Source organism: Euwallacea fornicatus, chromosome 28 (genome assembly GCF_040115645.1).
Source record: "Euwallacea fornicatus isolate EFF26 chromosome 28, ASM4011564v1, whole genome shotgun sequence".
NCBI lineage: Eukaryota > Metazoa > Arthropoda > Insecta > Coleoptera > Curculionidae > Euwallacea > Euwallacea fornicatus.
This window is the reverse complement of record NC_089568.1, coordinates 1431029-1444876: the sequence shown is the minus strand read 5'-3', so window position 1 is coordinate 1444876 and position 13848 is coordinate 1431029.

Sequence of the window (13848 nt, the reverse complement as noted above, 5' to 3'; positions counted from 1 at the left end):
ACTACGAGCCAATTCCCTTCGTTTCAACACTACATAATATGTAAATTATTATTAAAGTCAATAGTTAGCAGTCTTATCAGTTCACAGATCTGTCATAAATTAATAACACGATATAATAGGTGTAAAACTGACTAATGAGCGTGTTTATATCGGAGCGTTCCCACGTTTTTTTGCTCGGTCGTGCAACTGCGGTTCTCGGACCAACTAACTGGACACACTCACTATCAAGAATGACCGTTTGACAGTGCTCTCATTTCGTGCTCGGATTAACTGCATCGTCACAACGTCATGGAATGGCCAAATAAAAAAGTTTCCGCACATCCATAATTACATGCTAGAAATGACGGAACTAGGCCGTTGCTGAAGAGGAAGTTCATGGCTAGCAGAGCAGGATTAAATTTGAAATTTTATTTTCTTTTAATGTTTTGCATCGCGTTGAAGAATCTAGTCCGTTATTTGTAGATCAGCGCAATGGGGGAATTGGTGTAGAGCGAATTATAGTGATTTTCATGTCGAAAGGGTTTTCATGCATATATACTTGTGTCTTAGCTGTTGCCAAGCAACGGGCCATTTTTATCTAGATTTTAGAGAGATAAAAGTTGCTGCTCCCGATTTGTTATCTATATTTAAATACTTTCCAAATCACTGCGCACTCTCGTGGACTTTGGACATGTCTCTCTTCGATAGGAACCGCGGATGTCTTGAGTTTTTCAGTTTTATTAATTAGAGAGCCAATTTCCTTCCAAATAATTTTAAGAGGCACTTTTTCGTCAGTTTTAAAATCTCCAAAAATACGTTTATTCCTGGCTTGTTTGTGGAGTAAATATGGGCGTTTATCTATTCTCCTCTCAAAACTACTACTGCTGTTCATCCAGTCGCATTACTCGTTAGCTTTCTATGTTGTGACGTGGAGGGTGGCGGGAATTCTCTAGAAATCTAGTAAAAGAGTTTTTTTCTTTATTTTCAAAACTAGATTCCCAATCTTTGGAAAACTTGCGGGCCCATTGGCCGAGCACGAGATCGAACTTGGAAATTGTTGAAGGTTCTGATTTCCTTACCATTACCTCGTCCGTAAATTTGTAAGGCCTGGGCCTTAGAGAAACTCCGGCATGATTTTAAGGATTGAAAGTACCACTAGTTTCTCCATCCATAAACAAATTATTTCAAATTTATTCCATATTACAACCTCCAGCTCGTAAATAGAGAGATGCTAAATACAAAATTAACACTTTCTCGGTTTTAACGACTTGATAACGACAATTAAACCATTCTAGCCCTAAGGCCCCTTCTGCGGGTAATACTATTCAAACGCAACTAACTACAAAGTCAAGTAATTGTGGGCTGTAAAGTTAAACACGTTTGCTGTTGCTACTTATAATATACTTCCAAGTACGCATACTTATCGGTACTATTTACGAATGACCGCAGCAGCAAAAATCAAATAGTTAGCAGGCGAATGCATAAAATTTCCATCATTGGTAAGCATGGAAGTCCGATGGTCCATCTCCTATAAATCAATATTGCGGTGCACCCAGGAAATTACGTGAACAGTTAGGTTCCCCAAGGTGCTTCTTGAGCTCGGTAGAATCTTTTTCTTTCTTATTTTCACTCGGAATGGGTGTATAAATAAACGCTGGTGCTGTTAGAATATCTTGATTTACAGGGTTAAGTGCCTGCCTAACCTGCGCATTCGTGCCCTTTTTTCCTTGGACGTTATTGACCTTGTTCATCTGACCATAAATGCGGAACCAAGAGAAGACCTAACTGTTTTGATCATAATGTACCGAGTTGCAGTCATACTTTTGACTTATCGAGGTGGTACCATTTGATAGCGTGACCACCGTATAATTAAAAAAATGAAGAGCTACCGCATAATTCTTTGGTTTTTAGTAGGTAGTGTTAATGGTAATGAATGGGTTTTGAGAAAGGAGTGAATCACGAAATGCAGGATCCCACTATTGCCGAGGTTCCATGTCTCGTGCACTAATCTTTCTGAAAGTGATAAATAATTAATGCGTTCTCAGATTCCTTTCGACGATAGCCCCAGCAGTGATTCTAGTGTACACCTAATACGTGTCTTGTGTTTATATTTAAATACACGACATGTTGCTAGTCGCTAGTTTCCTAATTACCATATTATATGTCATATCCGTTGTCTGCTGTTGAGAGTTCGTGTCAATACCTCATTTATTATTTTTTGTCGTCGTTGTTTATGGGTTTGAAAAGTAATAGCGTCTTCCTACACCAATGAGTTGCTAAAATGAGTTGTAGTGAGGTGTCGACAAGAAATGTTGCTTCGGTAGACTCATACCTTATTAATGTATGCAATTTTCCAAAAACCGTAAAGAGGAAAGTTGAAAGAGCCAGAGAATAATAATACATGACACGTTCCGTTCGGAGGGCATTTATTTTAATTAAAAAAATTCATCCTCTTTGGTTTGGAAAAACCCCCCTTTCGGAGTGGAAAACCGGGTAACGTAAAATCCGGCAATCGAACCGCATAAAAATAAAATACAGCGCTTGTAAAAAGTATTGCAACACCTATACAACCTTCATAAACCTGATATTTTTTAAATATGCCTGGACATGTATAATTTTTCTATAAAAAACGCATGATTTTCAAAATTTTAATCTCTATCCAGCTACCTCTATTAATTTTTTATTTTCGAATAGAAAGGTATCCATCGTAGTATATTAAATGAACGGTAATTCAGTACGAAATACAACGGTATACTCAGAATTAAAATTGGATTTACAGTTTTCTTAAAAAATAAAATTATTAGATACAAATTAAGGTAACTTAAAGTAAATCATCGAAATTTTATAATCTATTTTTGTAAATGAAACCTTTTAAGTGACACTACCAAAAAAATCTAGCAACGTAAGATCTGCAGATCGCGGCGGCCATTTCATTGCGCTTCTTCTACCACCTCCTCCATTTCCTACGGAAGACTTCATGAGGATACTCTCTCACAGTCATAGCATAATATGGTGATATACGATCTTGTAGGAACCAAATATTATTGGTTAGTTGCTCCCCATTTTCTCCAGGAAAAATTGCGCCAATTGATGGAACTAAATTGTTTTGCAATAAGTGCGTGTACTATGCATTGTTTAAGTTTACCCTCTATGATAAACACACCAATGAACTGGTTGTAAATTATACCCCTCCATACACTGAGTTTTTACTGATGTTGCGTATGCAGAGTCCGCATCCAATGAGACGTATCTGTAGATCAGTAGCAACCATTATGTCAGTGAGTAGATCCATTTAAGCAAAATGTTGCTTCATCCGAAAAAAAATTCTAGAAATGAACCCAATATCGTGAATGCCTTTTTCTTGCATCAGTTCATAAAATTTCATCACAACAAAATCTTCAGGCGTCAACACTTAGGTAAGGGAAATTTTGTATGGATGATTTTTTTCCTGTTAAAAAATTGCTTAGTGATTTTGCAAATACATTACATTCATCGACAAATTCGCTGGTATACTCTATGTGATATTCATGGATAGATAAAGAATGTCTAGTGGTTTATCACCAGAAGTTGCTGTTCGAGTTCTTCCGCATTTTGGAACAGCGTTCATACTTCCAGTTTGTTGAAATTTTTTATTAATCCGACAAACGACATTTCTGTTAATAAATCGGTCTGGATATTTCCTATTAAATACGAAACACGCCTCTATGTAAATTCTTTTGCCATTTTCCATAGCCCAAAAAGATTAAAGTTTTAAATCTTCGTTTCTTAGATAAACATTTTTTTTAAATATTTTAACTGGGGTAAACGTTTAACAATTGAATTCTAATAAAAATGAATTCTATGAGAACTAAAACACTTTGTATCTAAAATTGGTTACACTGAAGACAATTTGGAATTTCTACGTTTTATTATCATTTCTTCACTGTCTTTCAAAGTGACTTACGAATAAATTGTCGATCTACCAAAAATAAAATCTGTTTACGATATCGACTTTGTTCTATTTTTTTAAGGAAACTGTAGATCTGTAGAAATTGTAGAGAGAGAATTTTAGTTTTGAATATATCTTTGTATTTATCATTAAATTATTTTTCATTTGATATACCACAGGATATCTTACCATTTAAACTTAAAAAGTTAGTAGGGATGCGTGATGTAAGTATCGAAAATAATGCATTAAATGTCGTTTTTTAAATAAAATCACAAGGGCATAAACATTTTTTTTAACTTCATAAACTTATAATTTATATATTAAAACTTATAAACATATTGACATACTTTTTCAAGCACTGTATATTGCTTAATGTAAGTTAATCAAATCATTTTGAAGAAAATAGGTCAACTGGAAATTGACCTTTTTCAAGACAAATTTGCGTCGGATCTCGGATATACGGGGTGTTCCACAAACATGTTGCCAAACTTTAGGAGGTTATAAAGGGTGATAAGTTAAGTCATTTTGACTCATAAACATATATCCACAAATCAGCCGTAAAGGCACAAGACAAAAAAATTTTGAAAAATGTTACAACGCTCATGGTTTCGTATTTCATTGATTTGTTTATGGAAGTTTTCTTTAATAGCTGTAATAGTCATATTTCGAGCGACCAAAATCCTCGTAGAACATTTAAGAAGTCTAACCAATATCTGTTCTCTACCAACACGTGGGTTGTCATAATAGGAAATTATGCCAGGTTACACGTTGGTAAAGAACTGATATTGGTTTGACTAGAAGAGTTACTGGATCGTACTTCGTGAGTTGCTCGAAAACCTTCCGTTGAATATCCGCCAAAGGATGTGGTCTTAGCATGACGGAGTTCCGGCACATTTTAGTTGCGACGTGTGGAACCACTTAAACTTACAATTTCCTGAGAGTTGGATTGAACGGGGTCGACTTGTTAACTGGCCGGCCCGAAGTCCAGATCTAATACCTCTCGATTTCATTTTTTGGGGTTACCTCAAATAATTAGTCTATGAAACACTTTTAACAACAGAAGAAGAATTGGTTGGAAGAGCGATGGTTAAAAGTCACTTTATTCAGGAAGATCCACATGTTCTTTTTCGAGTGGTTCGGTGCATGTCAGCAAGTTGGTGGCCGCAATTTTGACCAATTCTCGTAATACTTTATTGCTTTTCTTTTCTAACAATTACTTTAGAAGGCAAAAATGCAAAAAGTCGTAAATACGAAAACATGCATTCTTTAACGTTTTTAATAATTTTTTTTTCTAGTGCCTTAACGACTCATTTCCAGATACATGTTTATAAGGCAAAATGGCTCAACTTATCGCCCATTATCATCTCCTAAAGTTTGGCAACATATTTCTAAAACACCTTGTGTATCAATATAATGGTAATTCCAAAACTATTTGAAAAATTGATCTGACAGCAAATTCTCACTTCAGGGGGCAAGAATATAAAATCCTCTATTTGTCGTACCTGCGACAAAGTACCTTAATATTAGTTTTACAAAAACGGAGTTCTGAGCTTTAACCCATTTGGAACGAAAGATAAAAATCCGTAATAATAATAATAATAATAATAATAATAATAATAATAATAATAATAATAATAAAGACGTACTCAGGGGCATAATAACATTAAATCTAAAGTGTTTACTTCTTTCCTTATCTCAAAAACTATTGGAGTTGGAAGTTTAATTGTAAAAAAAAATATTTAAAATTTTTACTCTCTATCGCAACAAAACGCAACGTGTCAGTTAATTAATTTATTACTTACAACAGACTTTTTCCTCGATTAATAAGTAGGATACAACATTACATGACGAATCACGTGTTAACCGCGTCTTGTACTTCTATCTCACCAGAATCTAAGATTTCCATCTGGCAGATGAAATTCTTTCCTTGCAGGAACAAGATGCTGTTCGACATAACAGATCATCGGCAATTTTCTTAAATGGAATGCGCCACTACAATGAAATATGTAGATAAAGATAATGGCCTCAGATGGCTAAGCTCATACCGTATCATTAGACGAGTTATCGTCCGCTTTTGCTTATCTCCCAGATAACGCCCAGGCAATTTATAATTTGCATACAGAGGAAAGGTAGCCATTGTAGCCTTAGTCGCAACGGTTACTCTGCGACGAATAACCGTTATGGTCAGTTGAAGCTGTCCTACCTCTTGCGTGTAATTTGGTAATAAATTCGCGGTATAAGGGATAGTGAAAGATTAGCAAATTTACTAAACTTTGTCGAGAAATATTGCATACTTGCTTCCGGATGAGAACCAGCCATGTATCTTCTAGTGTTACAAATACCAAGAAAAAAAGACCTGTTTCCAATTAGATGGTAGAAAACAACCGTGGAAGCAGTTTTTCAAACGAAAATGGTGATGGAGTTAGTTGTTGATGCCCCATCGTGAATGAGTTTATCCTAACAGTGTGTAATCGCTAACTACCACCTTGTATGGCGGCCCCTTTTTTCATTAGAGCGGAGCTGGTGTATTTTATGTGACAACAGGGACACTTTTTTAGGGTATCGGGGTATCATCTTTGTTGTAAGAGCTCGTTTCTTGAGAAATTGCTGAATATGGCGATTTAAACAATGCGTCAGGCATGGAAAGCTGGTATTTGCAGAAGATCGAAATTCACCTCGACAGGAACGTGAAAACGCAGACGTGCAATTAAAGAATTGCAGTGTTGAGCAAAAGTTGCAGTTTTTTACGAAGATGCACTTCGTCGTTAGCAACAATTAAGTACGATCAGTTGGATACTTAATTGGAGATATTAAACTAATAACGCTTAAGTGTTTTATGTTGTGTTTAAACCAAGTAATAATTTGTTTAATATATTATATACATTTGCGCCTATACTGTATTTTTTTTTTAATTTACCAACTTAGTTTCCTAATAATTACGCCTAATCACACTTACTAGCGATTTGCTTGAAACATTTCAAATACCATGTTTGGTTTAATGGGATAAGCTCGTGGCATTCAATTGTCGTAAAAATGGTATAAAATTGCCGCAAAATTTTACCTTCTGGTTTAAAGTGGACCAATCGAATTTTTCAAGAAGCATTCTGAAAGGGTACTCACAATTGCTTCGGAAAATTGCGGGGTATCATTGGGATCACTGAAACTGTCTGCTGTGATGGGGGTGAGTAGGAAGCCCAACCTCGCCCATCAGAGTTCTCATTCTATAGGAACGTATAAAAGTGAAAATTATATTTTTGGAGACGTTGTTTGATCAAAAAATTTCGCTTTCTAATGCGATTGAACAAATGTTTTCACTTTCGATTTAATTTATAAATAGTTATTAGTGGGTCAAGACAGAGACAAAGGCATCAGAAATGTCATATATATATAAATATTTTTTTCTTGTCCAATTCTACAGGGTGGCGCTTTTTGCCTCCCGTCACCCATAGCCCGATTACCATTGAAAGAAGAATTTTTTTATTTCGCGTACTTTAACTGTGCCTTAGGACGTATTTCAGGAAAATATTTATAATTATCTAGGGTGTCCCAAAAAAGCGTGATGACTAAGAAGTTTTTTTTATGGATCACCCTATTTATTTTTCACATTTAAGTGTTTTCCATAATTGTCTACATATTCTTACTTTTGTTGAAATCGGTTGGATATTACCGGCGACCAAAATCAAAAACTACAAAATTAGCACTTGTACCTCTGGTTTGAAAAATGTATAAAAAAATAGAAGTAATGTCTATTTAAAGAAATTATATAATGTGCTCACTAAGTATGGTCGATTAGTAAAAACTAAATGTCGTTTATTAATAAATACGACATTTTTCTATTTGAATGCAAAAACAAATCAGTAAAAACCCCTCTCTGTAAAATACTAGGTGATTCCATATAAGTTTGACTGAGTGTACACTGAAAACAGTAAAACATGGCAGGGGAAATATTAAAATGTGGGGTTGTTTTTCCTATAATGACGTGGATCAATTATATTGGATTAAAATCACCATGACTAAAGAAAATTACTTAGGAATATTAGAAAAGATTATGCTTCCATATGTAGAAATGAATATGCCTTTAAAATGGATCTATCAGCAAGATCACGACCCGAAACATACTGCTAAAGAAGTTCAACAGTGGTTTTTGAGAAATAAAATTGAAGTGTTGCGAGGGCCCTCGCAACCTCCGGACTTGAAGCTGATGAAAAAAAATCTTTGGTAGTATTTAAAAGACAGACTTGCTACCAAAAAAACATCAAACAAAAGGGAATTGTGGGAAGAAGTTAAGAAAATTTGGTATTCTATACTCGTTGAAATTTGTCAAATATTAATAAATCCTACGTCAACGTCTACGTCTATTAAGCTTGTCAAATATTAATAGACTCTATGTCAACGTCTACGTCTACTAAGCTTGTCAAATATTAATAGACGCTATGTCAACGTCTACGTCTATTAAGTTTGTCAAATATTAATAGACTCTATGTCAACGAGATGCACAGCTGTCATTAAGCAAAAGGGATATTCTACTAAGTACTAGTGTTTTACGTTTCTTAAGTTGTTTTAAGGAATCATAGTTTTCAATAATTACAGTGGTAGAAAAGATACTGTTATTTTTTTGACCAGAAAAAATGCACATAGTTTTTTAACAATTGTAGTATATTTTGGAACACTAAGTTAATAGGTTGTTTTGTAATAGTTCTTGTTTCAAGACATATTGTGCAATGTTAACCATATTAAATTTGGTTGTGTTGTTCACTTATTAAAATGCTAGGATAAAAAGTTTAAATTTAACATTTTCACTCTTGTTATTTTGACCACCATTGTATCTGCCGCAATGTCTAACGCGTCAAAAGTCATTCGGTGAAAACCATTCAAATAGTTAATAAAATTAATAAAAAATTAAAATTACTAAAAAAGACATATTCGCAGAACTTATTTAAATGATGACAATTATCTTAAAACTGTTGTAAATCGAAAGTATGTACTCGGACTATCTTCCATTTTTTCCAAGAGACAAGTTAAGACGGTTATTTTTCAGTCAATTCAGCCCGTGATAAAAAATTATAAAAACGTACACTGACTGAAGCTCTAAGGAATGTTTGTGAGAAAAAATTCTGTATTATGGGTTATTAGAAAGTGAGTCAATTAAATTAAAGGTCGTTCCGCGCGAATTAATGGAAAACACGATTTAAAAAAAAACGAGGCGAAAAAATCGCTATTCCTCTATTAACATTTTGTACATTATTTGATGGCGATTAACACGAGACATATCACAGTCTTTCATTGATTTTGCAATTTCGAGCACTCCACGTGAAAAACGTAATTTACGTAAGTATACAGGGTGTTATTTAAGTACACGAAGACGGAAAGTTTACATAAATACACGTCCGGCAATAACACCCTGTCCATTTAGTGTCACGCTTTAGATTTATTCAGGCAAATGAAATGAAAATAATTTGTAAATTCAGTTGTCAATTTTTTGTTCAAGTCACAAGAAGATAGAAGAAATATAATTTCACAAGAGAGGCCTTGCACATTACTTAAGTCCACAAAAAAGGCTAGATTCTCAATCCAACGCGGAAACCATAATTTTATACAAATCCTAGAACCCACAGCTCTAGTTTTGAAAAAATACAAGTAAAAGTTTCTCTTACCACGCACTTTTATTCAATATCCTATCGTTTATTCAATATGCGTAGCGGCAAAGAATAACATTAATAAACGGTGTTACGAGACAAGATTTCAAAACCGGCTCGTTTAGATTTTCATGCGAAAATTTGACAATTCATGCGAAAATTTGATTATTCCGCAAAAACAACGGCAAACAGTTACTTTTAACTTTTATTACAAATAGAAAAATCCTCGTTCTAAATACGAATAAATTGACCAATAAAGCGTTCTTCTTATATGCAAATATTCAGGACGCAGACCAATAAATTTATGAAAGAAAAGGAAAACCGCTCTTACATCACGATTCATTATCGTTTACCGTAGCCGTGTAGCAGCAAAAACAGGCTGTCCTCTTTTTTTCTTATTTCTAGTGTCTCAATCCCACGTTACCTGCTGAAAATCCACTATATTTTGTCTAATTAGTCTACGTGGATACGACAGTCGTTACTCATTACTAACGCATACGTCTATTTGCGTGCCTAATACACTACGTTCTTAAATTCTACGTTTAATCGCACCCAAACGCACATATTTAACAAAAAAAATTGCTCAATGGAGAAGGAAATGGACAAAACGTAACACAACGGAGACCTTTTATTTGTTAAGGGCACTTTATAAGTTATCTCGATTTTACACATGAAAGAGCACCAATTAGTGCAAATCCTAGAACACAGCTATTAGTGGGAACTATTATGAAATCCGCATAACAGAGAACTTTTTTGGGAAAAGCGAAATTGGAGCAATGATACACGTAATTATTTTAACGAGGAAATAATTATTGGTTAGGTTCACTCGTGTGATATTTGAAGTATCTGCCATATAATGGCAATGGTTGTGATATCTATGAGAGTAAAGGACATTTCACAGTTTCCAGAAACAAACATCTCGTTTTGCGTAGGCATTTAGACTCTATAGAAAGTTTTTCCTCATCAATAACCTGAAACGATCATTACCTGATGATGTCGCTGATAGCGTGTAATTTACACTAGTCCCAATATCCAATTAGCAGCTTTCCTTTCTGCAGATCTAATTATGCATAAAGTGTATTTATAGCGAAGAAGAGAAAAACACAACAAACTTAGCAGTTAAACCCTGGTAAAAAACTAATTAAACGATAAAAAGTAACAAAGCATTATGTAAGGCAAAAAAGGCATAAGTAAATTTCTCTCCATGTAGATGTCATCAGAAGTCGTTTATAAGCGCTCGTTATGGTCGTGTCTAATGAGTGGTAATCAATTAACAGAGCGATTAACATACGGGGAGTGAGCGCACGTACGGGAAATGGGCATGTTCCTGAAAAAGTAGGAAATCTCTCGGAACATTTAGATTAATACAATTAAAGACAGCTTTTTTGCCGGTCTTGCACGAAACAGGTATATGGCGTAGATGTGTCGGAAAAAACTTGTAAACATGGCTTTTTGTGTCATTAAAAATGTCATTAATCCACTGAGCAATTGAAGAACAATCATGTTTTTAAGTAACTGATATGATTATGTATTATGCCATTTTGTCGTGCTTAAAATTAATCTACAGCTTTCTGAGCAGAGAGTCATGCCGAGTAGTCGCGAATCGTGGTGTCATTATGAATGGGGTGATAGAGGATCCAAGAATAAGTCCAGTTTGCTCAGGTCCGCAAATCTGCAATTCTTGAGACGGAGGGTATTGAAGTTCGCACCCGAGTCCTGCGTGTTGTTTCTATGCCTCTGACTCGCTCATATATATTTCCCAAAAACTCTGTAACTTAAAAGATCATTTGAGGACGATTCACGTGATTATTGCTGCGTTTTCTGTTATCTCTCAGCTGAAGCAATGATTTTTTGAAGCAACTTATGTTGCACATCTCTGACTTCCCTCGAAACTTTGTGCGATGTACAGTCTGTCTCGTTTTGTGAGCGCGTAGCAGGTATTGCTAAGTGAGTTTTCCTCAGTGTTTCTGTCACGTTCCATCTCTGCCATTCAATTTTTATTTTCATTCACACACAATTAAAGAAGAAAAATTCTTTGCCCTTCTATAGATGTGCAGGCCTGTTCATGAATTACAAAACTTGGTACTTGGTAGTGCTCGTTCTTCTTGTTTGTCCTCAATGTATGGAACAAAAACATGTAAATACAAGCAGCATATGAGATTTTTGCCATAAAAAGGTAATAATCCTTTAATGTCAACTAACCGAGCCTACTCGCACCTCGTAAATTTAACGGTTAAAAGGTTTCCAACCATTCCCTGTAAATTTATTACACTAAAATAGGTATTACAGTAGAACGTACTTGTTCTCTGTATATTAATTTAATAAACATGCATCCGGTTCTGATTTTTGTTGCGTTCAGTGAAAATTTGTAATTAGTTTGATCAGAGCCGATGAGTATAATATTTATGGGCGGAAAAAGGAAGCTAAGCAAAAGCTCGCTTCTTTTCTCTGTAGTCACAACTTGCGGCTAATTACGAAAGCTTTAGTCCGTTATTTTCATTAAAAGCATTCTGGTCATAATCGAAGACACCATGATCAATTGGCGGATCTCGAAATACCAAATGTTCGTGAAATATCCATCAGCAATATCGAGAACGAGATCGTGTCCAAGTTTAATTAATGTCGATGCGCCGAATTTTTACTACGAAACCTTTTACTCGAAATTTGCTTTTTTAAAGGAAAAATTTCGAAAAAAGAGGTCGGTCGTGTCCGACAAGGCGCTGTGAAGAAAGAGCTTTAATAAATTTCGAATTCAATGCGTGATGCACATTAAAACATGAAACTGCAATTATTCTCGGCTAGAGTTGTGTGAGATATCGATTCGTAAATTGACTGAAAGTTCGTAGCGAGTTCTGTGAAGGAAGTCGTAAACAGTCGAGAGGACGCGATTATCTCGGAAACTCGATAGAGGAAATTTGGGAGTTTTTGGTAGTGTTCGAAGGTTGAAGCCGCCGAAGACAGTTCTCTAACTTGGCATGCGAGTCTTTTTCTGAACTGAAGAAACCGCTATTCTACAGGATATTAACCGCCTTGGTCCCAGCCAAGAAAGGACGATAAACCATTAATATTCCAAATAGCCAACGCCGACCTACATTTCACTGAAAAAATCAAAATATACGTTGCACCAGCACAAGGTCCTTTCTAAGAAACGTCGTTTATTCTTTTTCTTCTCTCTCATTATATCTTTCTGACCTTGGATCGTTTCCTGTTATCATAGACGCTTACAAATGTCACCCAATATAATAGAATACTTCTGCAATCGATATAATTATAATAAAAAAATTCGAACGCAACCGTACTAACTAGTTCCATTTTTATAATTTAAAGTTCAAATGGTCATTGTGGCAAGGTCGTTCTGTTCAATACGTACAGCTACGTGCATGTACGACAATATAAATTAAATCAATTATATCTAAAAGCTGCCTTTGTGGATATTTATTGGCTGTCGTAGGATAATTAGCGACTAAACGGGGGATTCGTTCAGGCGCTAGAAGAAAGAGTGTGTGGGAAAATTTAATTGTCTTAAAAATAGGCGCGTAATAGGAAACCAGTGGTCAAGCCGTGATTATACGTGACGTGGTACCCAGAAGGCAGAAAAATTCCATTGATATCTGGTGGTTAATGGTCATGCGAGGAGGAGCTGTGACGCAGCGGCTGTTGCAAATCTGACAAACGTCCCTCCAGTAACGCGGCCGTTATTCTTGTTGCGCCTGTTGCCGGGGCCTACAGTCTCTTCAATACAAAAAAAGTGTTTGTTTTTCATTTTTGAAACTGCTACCTAATTACATGCAGTGGGTCAAAAAAGTGTTCGTACACCCAATATTTTTAATGAATTCTGTCGTGTAGCTGGATTTATTACAATCCAAACTCATTAGAATAAATAATATGGCATTAAAATTTAATCTAAACTATAAAATACTAAGCGCATTCCTTCGGCTTCAGTTTACTGAATAAAAACTGATTTTAGAAGGACAAAAAAGTATTCGTACGCCTACTAGCTTTCTTTGAGATATTGCTTCCTAAAGAATGCAAACATGTTTGTACAAGTTCTTGATGTCGGTTTATACAAACACAAATATCACTTTATTCGAAACTTTATCAGAAATAGTCCAGGAAAATGGGGCGAAAATCCAAGGAATTAACTGCTGTCCAAAAAGATCGAATTGTAACGTTGTTTAAGCAAAATTTAAGTTATCGACGCATTGGGCAGATGCTTGAAATCTCTCATGCAACTGTCCAGTACATTGTTTCAAAATTCAAAAAGGACTTGACAGATAATATTGAGCGTAGTGGTCGTCCAAAGAA